Source organism: Vombatus ursinus, unplaced genomic scaffold, assembly GCF_900497805.2.
Source record: "Vombatus ursinus unplaced genomic scaffold, bare-nosed wombat genome assembly UNPS02010461.1, whole genome shotgun sequence".
In the NCBI taxonomy this organism is placed as follows: domain Eukaryota; kingdom Metazoa; phylum Chordata; class Mammalia; order Diprotodontia; family Vombatidae; genus Vombatus; species Vombatus ursinus.
Genome location: NW_020950239.1, coordinates 6,885,583 through 6,898,884, shown reverse-complemented (window position 1 = coordinate 6,898,884; position 13,302 = coordinate 6,885,583). Strand labels below are relative to the sequence as shown.

Genomic DNA, 13,302 nt, shown 5'->3' with positions numbered 1-13,302 from the left:
GGAAGGAAGGAAGGAAGGAAGGAAGGAAGGAAGGAAGGAAGGAAGGAAGGAAGGAAGGAAGGAAGGAAGGAAGGAAGTGAGGGAGTGATAGAAAAAGGAAGGAAACGAGCTGGAACTCAGGGGGTAGAGGCTTGAAGAGAGTTGAAGGTCATGTGTTCAAGGTCACAACTTCAAAAGGAACAAGCAATGAAGGAAAAGTTGATAAATAGGATCTGGCTCTCTTGACTAAGGTTACAGAGCACTTTCCATGGTCTCCATTGACAATTAGCATTCTTGGGACTAGGTTCTAAAGTATTTAAGAAATGGAAATGAGTAAGAAAGAAAGTTAAAACATTTCTTGGAAGAGAGTATTACAAATTAACGTCACTGAGAGAGAAGAATGAATCAGGTAGAGGCAAAGATGGCGGGAAGGATTACATACCACAACTATACTGTGAAAGGGAAGAATGAAACAAAAAAGAAAGAATAACAATAAACTAAACTTTAAAAAATGGGATAAGGGGTAGAAGACAGAAGGAAGAAGAGGGAATGAAGAAGCCAGAATTGGATTAGTGTAAGAAAAAATTACAGACTAAATGTAAACTTGAAAGAGCATTTGTAAAAGAAAAGATCTATAAATACACACACACATCTATATATAGATATATAGCTAGGGAAAGAAAATAGAAACTTACCAATTATAACTATAAATGTGAATGGACTAAATTTCTCAATAAAAAAAGAGAACGGAAGAATGAATTACAAATATAAAATGCAATAATTTTTGCATACAAAAAATACATTAAAAACCTACGGATACAATACAGAATAAAACTTTTTGTTGTTCAGTATTGTCCAACTCTTCATGACCCCATTCGGGGCAAATGGCCAGGGTCATACAGCTAAATGTGTCAGAGTAAAGGCCAAAGGAAGGTTCTGAACCTTGGTCTGCCTGCCTGCAAGCCAAGCATACTCTCCAAAGGCAATATTGCCTTTATGCTGCAATAATAGTTAACCAACTAAAATCCTCTTGCAAGTATTGAATGGTTTGAAGATAATGCATCGGTTGAACTTTTAATATCAATAATCAACTCACACGTCTCTAATGTTGTTCTCCCAAAATTTCTGGGTGACATTTAAATACTCTGAAAACAAAGAATAGTTAGTTTTTATAAAACATGTTATTAACCAAAAACAAACAAACATTTACCAAAGAAGGAATGTGAGTGACCTAATAACAGTGTCCAAAACAAATCATGGGAAACTAATGGTGGAAGAAAGATCTCCAGTGTCAGCAGTGAAGAGAAAGAAGGAAGACCAATGGATCAAGCCTGGCTCCTGGCAGGCCATTTGTTGTCCACAGCCAAGCATTTATCTCCAGCAAGTATAGAATTTAATCTCTGACTCATTCAGGAGAGGCATCTGGCCTCATTTTACATTTTCTAATCTCCTCCCTTCCGTATGACCAAAAAACATCCTCGCCCTGCATGCCTCTGTCCCAGAATTAAAGATGCCAAACTCAAGCCAGATTCTTAATTTTTTGGCCTTAGTTTCTCCATCGCTAAAATGACATGATGGCTATGATTTCTATAAAATATGGTCATACCAGCACTGAATGGAATGTGTTGATATGCTTCAATAAAATTAAAACTGGATTTTAACCCCCAAAATTTGGCTTTGAATTCAGGCTCTGCTGCTTATTATCTGTGTGACCATGGGCAAGTCACTTCATTTTTCAAGGTCTCAATTTCCTTCTCTGTAATAATAACAACAACAATGACAATAACTATTATTTATATAGCACTTAGTAGGTGCCGAGCACTGTGCTAATCACTTTACAACTATCATCTTATTTGATCTTCACAACAACCCTGGGAGGTGGGTGCTATTATTATCCCCACTTTACAGATGAAGAAACTGAGGCAAACTGAGGGTAAGTGACCCGCCCAAGGTCAAACAGCTAGTAAGTGGCTGAGGCTGGATTTGAACAGAGGTCTTCCTGATCCCAGGCCCAGCGCTCTGTATACTGTGGCCCCCCTACCCTAGCTGCTCCATCTGTACGATGAGGATACTAGACTAAATGCTTCTGTAGATCTTTCCAGCTCAAAATACTTTAAAGAGTCTATAAAATGACATAACAACATATGTAAAAAAGAGATTATTCTACCACCTCTTTTCCACTCCCACTCTCACTTGTTCAGACCCGCATCATCTCTTGCCTAGACTGTTGTAATAGCCTCCTAACTCATCTTCCTGTCCCTGGTCTCTTCTCTCTGTCTCCCATTTTCTTTCATTCAGCTGTCAAAATAATCTTCCTAAAGCATGTCTGCCTATGTCTTCCCTATTGACTATAGGGTGGAATATGAACTTCGTAACCTGGTATCTAAATCTCTCTAACCTCCCTTCACAGGGTTATTTCATGTCACCCCCTCTAAACACTCTCTGTTCCCTTCAGGCTACTCCCTGACCTTAACCTAGAGTCTCCAAGCCCTGTGAAGTTTCTTTAAAGTGAGTGTTTGGACTCAAGTGACCTTTAAGCTGCCTCCTACCTCTCAATCTATGAGGGAATATTTGCATCAGCTCCCCTACACCAGGTACACATTCCCTCTTCATATTTGCCTATTAAAATTCTTCTCTTCCTTCAAGACACAACTCCATGAAAGTTTCCCTGACCACTCCAGTTAAAAGTGCTCTCAATTTTTTAATTTTAATTTAATTAAAATTCTTCAAATTTTCTGAGTGCTTTGGCTGCATTATCTCCTTTGCACCTGACACATTTAATTTCCTTCATACTTATAAGTTGTTCTTCTTTCCTCTCTCCATTTATAAGCTTCTTATAAGGGAATGTTTTGCTTTTTATCTTTGTGTTTTATCCCAGTACCTAGCAGAGTATATTACGCATAGTAGGCATTTAATATTGATCAAATTGAACTACTTCTGGTTACCATATCAGGTGTGTGATACTGGTCAAATACAGATGCTCATAAGCCAACCAGTCAGTCAATAAACATTTATTAAGTGTCCACCATGTGCCAGATGTTGTGCTAAGTGCGGGGGATACAAAAAAGAAGCAAAAGACGGTCCCTCCCCTCTAGGTGCTCATAGTCTAATTGTAGGCCAATATAAAGACCTTGGTGTTCATCACCGAGTTTTGCTATTGATGGATATTGATAATATAGGCAGGAGTACTGGTTAGGACAGTGAAGAACATGGAGCTTGCTTCTTTTACCTCACCTAAGCCAGAAAGGATCTTGGGAGTAGCTAACCCAAAATTAGACAGTTTTCTGTGACACAGAAGGTTTTGATTTCTGCCATCTATAGGATGGGGAAAGAGAGAGAGAATTAATCTTGCCCTGGTAGTACTTTGCCTGACTTTTCTTAGCTAGGTGAAATGTCTATGGCTAAAGATCTGTCAAGTTTTCCCTGATCAGGGAGGGGTTCTAGCCATTGTGACCTAAAACACTGTAGTTGAGATGGCTTGAGTGTCTTTGAAGGGAAGAACCCTGAAGCAGGGAACAATTCCTAGAAGAGAATGTATACCCAGCAGCCACCAGAGTTATACTCTCCTGAGACTACATACCCAATAGTTAACACAAGGAGCCAACAGAAAAACATGACCTGTTGAGATGCCATACTCCATAGGGATCAGAGAGAACAGTGAGATGATGGACATCAGAAAACATATCATATGTCCTTCTTTCCGGTGTGTACCCATGGAGGCCCTGAAGGTAGCTCACACCAGTTCAAAAGAGCCAATTGTAAAATTTTCAGTGTGAGCATTTAAACCTCAGGATCAGCAATCACTAGAAATCAGGACATGATTTCTTGTTTTGCTGTTTGTCTAGACTTAAGAAAGTAATACATAAGATATTAATAATTCAGGTTAAACTTGAAAGTATGTCATAAGTAATTTTTCCCCATACAGCTGGTTGTTAAACCTTTACAGCATACTGCTATGTACACCTCATACTTAATCACATATTTTTCTTATATCAAACCTAATTCTGGCTATGCTACAACTTCTATCCAATGGTCCTGAGTCTCACCTCTGGAGCCAAAGACCACAAACCTGTCCATCTTCCATGTGACAGCCCTTCAGACACCTGATAATAGGTACCATTCCCTCATACACACACTCTGCTTTAAGCCTAGTCTTATTCTTAATGCAATTGGGGTTAAGTGACTTGCCCAGGGTCACACAGCTAGTAAGTGTCAAGCATTTGTTCTGAGGTCGGATTTGAACTCAGATCCTCCTGACTTCAGGGCCGGTGCTCTATCCTCTGCACCACCTAACTGCCCCTTTAAGCCTAGTCTTCCTTCAGACCAACTAACCCCATTGCAATCTTCATTTGGCATGATCTCAAGGCCCTTCACCATTCTGTTTACCTTCCTCTGAATTCTTTCCAGTTTGTGAGTGTCTTTCCAAATTCATGACCCCACACTAGTTGTCAGCTGCCAAAGGGTGGGCAATGTCCTGGACATTGTGTCTCTCTTACTATTACCTAAGGTCACAGTGGTATATTTCTCTGCCATATCCATGGTACATTCATGCCATAGCTAATATGTAAGAATGTTACAACCTTACCTTCCTGCTGAGGTGCTTTCGGTAGTGTTAGGGATTCAATCAAGGAGAACAAAATGACAGGACCAATGGACCTTATTGACACCGTGGCTCCAGTGTTGGCTTTCATTAGAGGAAGAAATATAGTGAGGAAGAAGGAAACTTTTATACCTTTCTCTAATAGTGCCTGTTAAAAAAAATAACCTGTTCCCAGTATATTGTATTATTTCCATCTGGTCCACCAATAAAAATAAAAGAATGAGATAATCTTTTTGCGAATTATTAACTAGCTGAAAACTATCTCTAAATCTTGTTGAAGAAATCAACACTGATGTCTGTAAAATCTCACAAGTTAATGTTGTACAATGTTTAAATCAAATAGACTTTGTTTAAAAAAAAAAAAACTACTGAAAATGCAAGTCTAAAAAAAAGCCACAATCCTTTGTGCGTCTGCTGCTCAGTTTCATTATTTTGAAGCCCAAGCACTGTACTGAAAGGGTACTCCAAGGGTATTGGGTTAAGTTGTGGCCAGACCAATCTGAAGGAAGAGACATTCTCTGCTCTCAAGGAAGAGGGAATGAATGCAACATTCCATGGAACATGCACAGATAATATAAGGAAAGGCAGTATATTATCAGCCTGGAAGAAGGTTCATGAAAATGTAGGGAATTGCAGGATGCAACTGGGCACATCTAATAGTCTGGTTTTGTTGGAATGGAAAATGTATGAAGGGAAGTAATGTGAAGTGAGTATAATGATGGGCAAGTGAAGCCAGAGTATTCTCACTACATAAGCCTACAAAGGTAGCTTGGATCCAGGATATGGAAGATCTCAAAAGTCATACTAGGTAATACAAGCTCTGCATTTTTGTGTTGTGGGCAATAGGAAAACACTGAAAGTTGTTTTTTCATTTGCTTGCTTTTCCCCAGGGATGTACCACGGTGAGGCCTTTGCATTGGGAAAATGCTTGCCAAATTTGTAGATGGTGACAAGCATAGAGGGATGACTAATACATAGGATGGAAGAATTAGAAGCCAAAATGATCTTGACAGGGCAGCTAGGTGGCATACTGGACAGAGCACCAGCCCTGGAGTCAGGATGACCTGAGTTCAGATCTGATCTCAGACACTGGCTGTGTGACCCTGGACAAATCACTTAACCCTGACTGCCTCTTAAAAAACTATCTTGACAACCTAGAACAATTGTTACTATTGTACATTCATTCAGCCATGTCCGGCTCTTCATGACCTCATAGACCATAGTACACCAGGCACTTCTATTCTCCACTATCTCCCAAAGTCTGCCCAAGTTCATGTTCATTGCTTCTATGATACTATCTATCCATCTTATCCTTTGCCACTACCTTTTCCTTTTGCCTTCAATCTTTCCCAACATCAATATCTTTTCCAATGAGCCTTGTCTTCTTATTAGATGGCCAAAGTATTTAAGCTTCAAATTCAATATTTGACCTTCCAATGAGTAGTCTGAATTAATTTCTTTAAGTATTGACTGATTTGATCTCCTTGCTATCCAAGAGACTCACAAAAGTCTTCTCAAGCACCACAATTTGAAAACATTGATTCTGTGGTGCTCAGCTTTCCTTATAGTCCAACTTTCACAGCCATACCTTGCCACTGGGAAAACCATAGCTGTGATTATATGGACCTTTGTCAGCAAGGTACTCTGCTTTTGAGTACACTGTCCAGATTTGTCATAGCTTTCCTTCCAAGAAGCAAGTATCTTTTAATTTCATGACCGCAGTTGCTGTCTGCAGTGATCCCTGAGTCCAAGAATATAAAATCTGACACTGACTACATTTCTTCTCCCTCTATTTGCCAGTAATTGATGGGACCAGTTGCCAAGATCTTAGTTGTTCTTTTTTTATGCCTCAAGCCAGCTTTTACACTGTCTTCTTTCATTCCCATCAAGAGGCTTCTTAATTCTTCTTCACTTTCTGTCATCACAGTGGTATCATCTGCATATCTGAGATGGTTGATATTTCTCCTGGCAACCTTAATTCCAGCTTTTAATTCATACAGTCTGGCATTTTGTGTAATGTACTCTGAATATAAGCTAAATATATAAGGTGACAATATACAGCCTTGTAGTACTCCTTTTTCCATCTTAAACCAATCAGTTGTTTTGTGTTCAGTTTTATCTGTTGCTTCTTGGTATGCATACAAGTTCCTCAGGAGACAAGTAAGATGATCTGGTACTCCCATATCTTTGAGGACTTGCCACATTTTGTTGTGATCTGCACAATCAAAGACTTGGATAGTCAATGGAGCAGAAGTAGATGTTCGTTCTGGAACTCCCTTGCTTTCTCCATAATCAAATGAATGTTGGCAATTTGGTCTCTGGTTCCTCTGCCTCTTCAAAAACTAGCCTCCTCTTCTGATAATTCTCAGTTCACATATTGCTAAAGCTTAGCTTGCAGAATCTTAAGTATAAACTTGCTGACCTGCAAAATAAGCATAATTGTTCAGTAATTTGAACGTTCCTTGGCATTTTCCTTTTTTAGGATTGGGACATAAACCGATCTTTTCCAATCCAGTGGCCACTATTGGGTTTTTCAAATTTCCTGGCATATTGAGTGCAATACTTTAACAGCATCATCTTTTAGGATCTTAAATAGACCAGGTAGAATTCCATCACTTCCGCTAGCTTTTTTGTTATCAATGCTTCTTAAGGCCCAATTGATTTCACTCTCTGACATGTTTGGCTCTAGATCAGTAACCACCCCATCATGGTTATCAATGATAAGAGCTTTCTAATATAGTTCTGTGTATTCTTGCCATCTCTTCTTGATCTCTTCTACTTCTGTTAAGTCCCTACCATTTTTGTCTTTTATTATGCCCATTTTTGCATGAAACCTTCCCTTGACATCTTTAATTCTCTTGAAGAAATCTTGTCTTTCCTGTTCTGTTATTTTCTTCCATTTCTTTGCATTGTCCATTAAAGAAAATCTTCTTATCCCTCCTTCTATTTTCTGGAGTTCTACATTCAGTCAGGTATATCTTTCCCTTTCTCCTTTCCCTTTCACTTTTTTTTCTTTCCTCAGCTTCTTGTAAAGCCTTATCAAACAGCAATTTTGCTTTCTTACTCTTCTTTTTCTTTGGTATTTTTTTGTTGTGGTTGTTGCTGCCTCCTATAAAATATTTTGAACCCCTGTTTATAGTTCTTCAGGCACTCTATATAAATTTCATTTCATTTGATCCTGACTAAAACAATGGGAAGAATCAAAGAAGATGAAATTTAACACAAGTAATTCAATAGAGATAAATAAATCTTCTACTTGGGTAGAAAAAAATCAGCTTGATAATGACAAAATGGGGGGCTAGACAATCATTTATAGGGAAAAGATATAGGAGTTCTAGTGGACTGAAAGCTCCAAATGAATTAGCAGTAGAATATGGCAACCATAAAAGTGAAATCAAGTATGAACTATAATTGAGAGGCATAAATTATATCCAGAAAGAGAACCATGATTGTCCCATTGTCCTCTGTTGTGTTTGACTACACTTAGAAGTCTGTATTCAGTTCTGTACACCATATTTTAGGAAGAATGGTGAAGAATATTCAGAGTGGGTGGACAAGGATGTTTAGGGGCCTCAATGACATATCATACAAGGGTTGTTTGAAGAAACTGTGGGTAACCTGGAAAATCAAAGTCTGGATGTTTGTGGTGGTGTGTGAGAGAAAGGGAAAAAGGTAATGATAAATAAAAATCTTCAAATATTTGATGGGCTGTCTTGTGAAAGTATTACTTAGCCTTATTTAGCTTCTTTCTTGAGGGGAGAAATAGAAACAATGGGTAGAAGTTTCACAGAGGCAGTGAAAATAAATTGGATTTTTTTTTTGTGGAGCTGTCCAAAAGTGGAAGGGATTGCCTCAGGAGGTGGCAGGTTCCTTTTCAATAGAGAGTCACAAAGAGAAAAGCTCTTGTTGAGGATGTTATAAATTAGATTCTTATACAGGCATAGGTTGAACTAGATGGTCTCTGAGATCCCTTCCAACCTCAGCTGATTTTGTAAAGAGTAATTTAGCAACTATAAGAAGGATAGGCAGAAAAAGGGAGATTCTAAAAGAAGGGGAACCAATTTGGAGGCCATTGAAATAGCCTCTGGGAAGGAGACCTGGACTAAGAAGGCAGCTATATTAGAGAAGAAATGTGGACCTGACTGGGAGAGATGCTGCATTGTAGAATCAGTAAGAGTTGGAAACTGACTGGGTGCTGGAGGGAGTTGAGGAAAAAGAGGACAAAAGACAAAGATACTTCTGAGATTTCAAGCCTGACTGGGTTTAATCAACCAATAGAGAAGTTAGAAGGAGAATCAGATTGGAGGGAAAAGGTAAAGAGTTCACGTTTGAATACATTGAGATCAATGTGTCAATGGAACACTAAGGAGGAAATGAGGGCCCAGCTAATTAACGATCAATAGCAGATGTGAGACCATGTCACTCCAGGACTTCTCTGATCCTTATAAATGGATTATCATGCTTTTAATAGGCAGTTGTGTGGTACAATGGATAGAGCGTGGGGACTGGAGTTAGGAAGATTCATGTTCCTGAATTCAAATCTAGACTCAGATACTTATTAATTATGGGACCCTGGGGAAGTCATTTAACCCTGTTTGCCTCAGTTCTTCATCTGTAAAATGAGCTGGAGAAGAAAATGTCAAACCACTCCAGTATCTTTGCCAAAAATACCCTAAATGGGGTCATGAAGAGTCAGACATGACTAAAGCAACTGAGCAAAAAATATTTTTTAAATAATTCTTGCTTTTATCTCCTATTTAGTAAATATTCTGAATATTCTTAATCAATTTACCTTGAGAATAAAATAAAAATCCTCTGTTTATCATTTGAAGACCTACATGACTTGACTCCAATCTGCTTTTTTTTTTTCTTTTTCCCGAGACAATTGGGGTAAAGTGACTTGCCCAGGGTCACATAGCTAGTGAGTCTCATGTCTGAGGCCAGATTTGAACCCAGGTCCTCCTGATGCCAAGACTGGAGCTCTATCCACTGCACCCCCTTGCTGCCCCTCCAACCTGCTTTTATGGGCTCATTAAACATTATTCTGCATGAATTCTGCAATCTAGTCAAGCTGGTCTTCTCTCTGTTTCTCATATACAACATTCTATGTCCTGTCTCCATGACTTTGCACTGGCTCTCCAATATTCCCAGAATGAATTCTCTCCTTACTTTTGCTTCACAGAGTTTGTCTCTTCCTTTAAGAACCAACTCATTAGGGAATGGCCAAGCAAATTGTGGTGCATGAATGTAATAGAATATTATTGTGCTACAAGAAAAAAAAAACCAAATATGATGAATTTAGAGAAGCATGGAAAGATTTACATGAACTGATGCGAGTAAAGTCAGCAGAACCGAGCAAACAATATTTACAATGACTGCAACAATGTCAATGCAAAGAACAACCATAAAACAATGAACAGTGAGTGTTGCAAAATTACAAAGAACAAACACGTCCCCTAAGGAGAAATATGAGGAGACGCTCTGGCCCTTCTCCTTTGTAGAGGTGAAAGGTTCACAGATATGGAACAATACATATATTTTCTGACTTTTTTATGCATTGAACTTTTTAGCTATATCCCTAGACCTGAACTTGTAGAAGGCTCAGCTCAGCTCTCAGCTTCCCAAGTTCCATGAATTATCTTCATACTGCAGGAATCTCCATAGCTAAAATTCTAGGCATGAACACTGCTTCCACTGGGTTCAGTCCTCTCCTTCTGTGTCTCTACTGTTTCTTCTCAGTTTAAGGCAACATTGATAGGTCACCATAGAATGCTAGAACCTGGAGCCAGGACATTGTTGCTGTTGGTATCGTTTAGTCAGTTCAGTCACGTTTAACCCTTCCTGACCTCATTTGGGATTTTCTTGGCAAGAATACTGGAGTGGTTTGCCATTTTCTTCTCCAGGATCCATTTTGTTAGGCAATCAGAGATTAAGTGACTTGCCCAGGGTCACACTAAAAAAATCTTTGGGGCTGGATTTGAATTCAAGTCTTCCTGACTCTGTTCTTTCTACTGAGCCACCAGCTGCCCCTTGGTCAGGAAGCCAGGCAGACCTAAATCCAAATCTGGCCTCAAACACTCACTGGCTATGTGTCTCCAAGCAAGTGACTCAATTTCTGTTTGACTCAGTTTCCTCAACTGTAAAATATAAATAATAATAGCACCTACCTCCTAGGGTCTGTGTGAGGATCCAAAGAGATAATACTAATAAAAGCACTTAGCACAGTGCCTGACATATAGTAGGCACTTAACAAATGCTTGTTCCCTTCTCCTCGCCAACTTTGCTTGAAATGTTACTTTCTAAGCTCCGTTACACGCCAATAAAATTGACAACCCCACTTCCAATTTCTCTCTCTTCCTTCAACTCTCCCATGTGGCAACTATCACTTCCTCAATAGACTTCTTGTCAGGATGTGCCTTTATTCAGACCCTGGGAGAAATGATGACCTGTAACCCCTGGCTACCTTTTCTGTTCCATTTATTTCCTAAGTATGATGTTCCTGAGACAAACCTGCCCAGCCTTGAAGGCCATCCTATGTTTAAGACATCTAGAGACCCTGGGTACCTTGGTCAGAGGTGAGTTGATGGGAGAGTTTCTGCATCAGGGAGAAGGATCACTGACAGGGTGAGGAACACCACTTCTGGGTTGGCTTGCAGAAGAAGAGTTGAAGGGAATTATCTGGACAGTCCCACAAGCTGCTTCATGCTTTGAAATTTAACTATCAACTTTCTGGGAATCCAACGTTCATTCCAAATGACTCTGTCCTGCTGTATTTTATAAATGCACACTCGTGGGTCTTTTATTAAGAGAAAGTAAGTCGCTATCCTATACCTTATCCACAGTCTCCCTGGAGTACTTTCCCCCAACTAACATTTTAAATTGATAGAATGTGAATGAAAGGTAATACTTTAAACAATTTCCCCCAGGTTTTCAGTATTGGAGTGCAAAGAACCAAAGAGTTTGAGAGGAAAAAGTTTGACCCCTGTTTTAGGTGGTCAGGACTGAACCCGGACTCTTTATGCATGGGTCAAGTGCTGAGAGAGGTCCCTTAGTGGAGATGGAGACAGAGCCATAATCCCCTGGACCTAGGAGTGGCTCCAACTGTTAGATGCACAAATGCTAACGCTTTTGTGTGTTTGTCAAATGTCTGTGAATACTGTTACTGCTAGCTTTGAATTTTTTTTCTGATTATGGTTATTTTCTTGTGTATCATCTAGGCAGGTGGATGGTGCAATGGTCCTGAAGTCAGGAAAACCCAAGTCAAATTCTGCCTCAAATTCTTACCAGCTGTGTGACCCTGGGCAAGTCAGCTAGCCTGTGTCTGTCTCAGTTTCTTCATCTGTAAATGAGGGATAATAATCACATTTATCCACCAGGGTTGTTTTGAAGATGAAATTAAATATTTGTAAAGCACTAAATAAAGACTGACTATTATTATTATTGTTACTACTATTGCCAGGGGCAGCTAGGTGGTACTGTGGGCAAAGTGACAGACTTAGAGACAGGAAGACCTGAGTCTAAGTCTTGTCTTATACATTTACTAGCTGTGTGATTCTGGACAAGTCACTTAATGTCTGTTTATGTCCATTTCTTCATCTACAGAATAGAGATAATAATGGCACCCACCAGCCTAGATTGTTGTGAGGATCAAATCAAATATTTATGAAGTGCTTAGCACAGTGCCTGGAACACAATAGGCATAATACAGATGCTATTTCTACTACTACTACTACTACTACTACTACTACTACTACTACTACTACTACTACTACTACTACTACTACTACTGATATGCATGTACCATTAGGATATACATATTCTAAGTCCTGAATGTAATTTAGACATTTAATGACTGAAGTACAATGTCAAGTGATGCTCTGCATTTTGGTACATCTGATACATATACTATTAATGTGTATTTACTATGAATGGTACCATGTTTTACTTGTTTTGTTGGGATAATCACTCCTTTCCTTTTAAGTGCTAATGAGTCTTTGGATAATTATGGCGTGTATTTGTACATTTCAAGTATACCTTGGCTGATTTTGCAAAGGATAGGACTGCAAATTTTGTAACTCAAGGGGAAAATGTAGTAAGCCTTTCCCCCAAGAGGCAAGTTCCTAAGTGTCACCCACTCCTTCAAGACTGCACTAGCAGTGCCAAGGGAACCCTTTTTCAAAAAGGTTCTATCTCTGGATCCACATGGACTGTGTTTAGCCTTGGAGGAACCTAATTTCTACTATAAGGGATTTGAGCTTTTTTCTCATATTCTCTAGCTCATCACATCTTTACCATGGAATTTCAGGAAAAATCTCTTAAATAAAATGTAGGCAGAATTCATGGCTAGGATCTCATCTAAATGAGCATGAAATAGAAGAAGAAAGAGATGTGGAGACTTTGTCCTCTATTTTTAAGGACTACTGAGTCAGTGACTCTTCCTGGCCCACTCTCCAATCATCTTTAACACAGGTGCCCACCATCATCCCCACACACACACTTTCTTTCATAGGGACTGGGGGACTTCTTGTTAGGAGCCACTGGTCTCTCATATCCTTTATCAGGAGGCCAGGATACAGGCCTATATCCACCCACACATTTTCCATAGAGAACCCCTATTATATATACATTCTTCAGATCAAATAGCAGTTTGGAATTTCTGGCTTATGTATGGTATCCTTTTATTTTTAAGTCTATGCTGACTTAAATGTTGGCTTTTCTTGATG

General features: G+C 39.2%; 1 pseudogene; it reads right to left on the bottom strand.

Annotated features, from left to right (window-relative positions):
* LOC114037619 overlaps positions 1-4,670 on the bottom strand; it is a 29,638-nt pseudogene extending 24,968 nt beyond the window's left edge.
* Between the last annotated feature and the right edge of the window lie 8,632 nt (positions 4,671-13,302).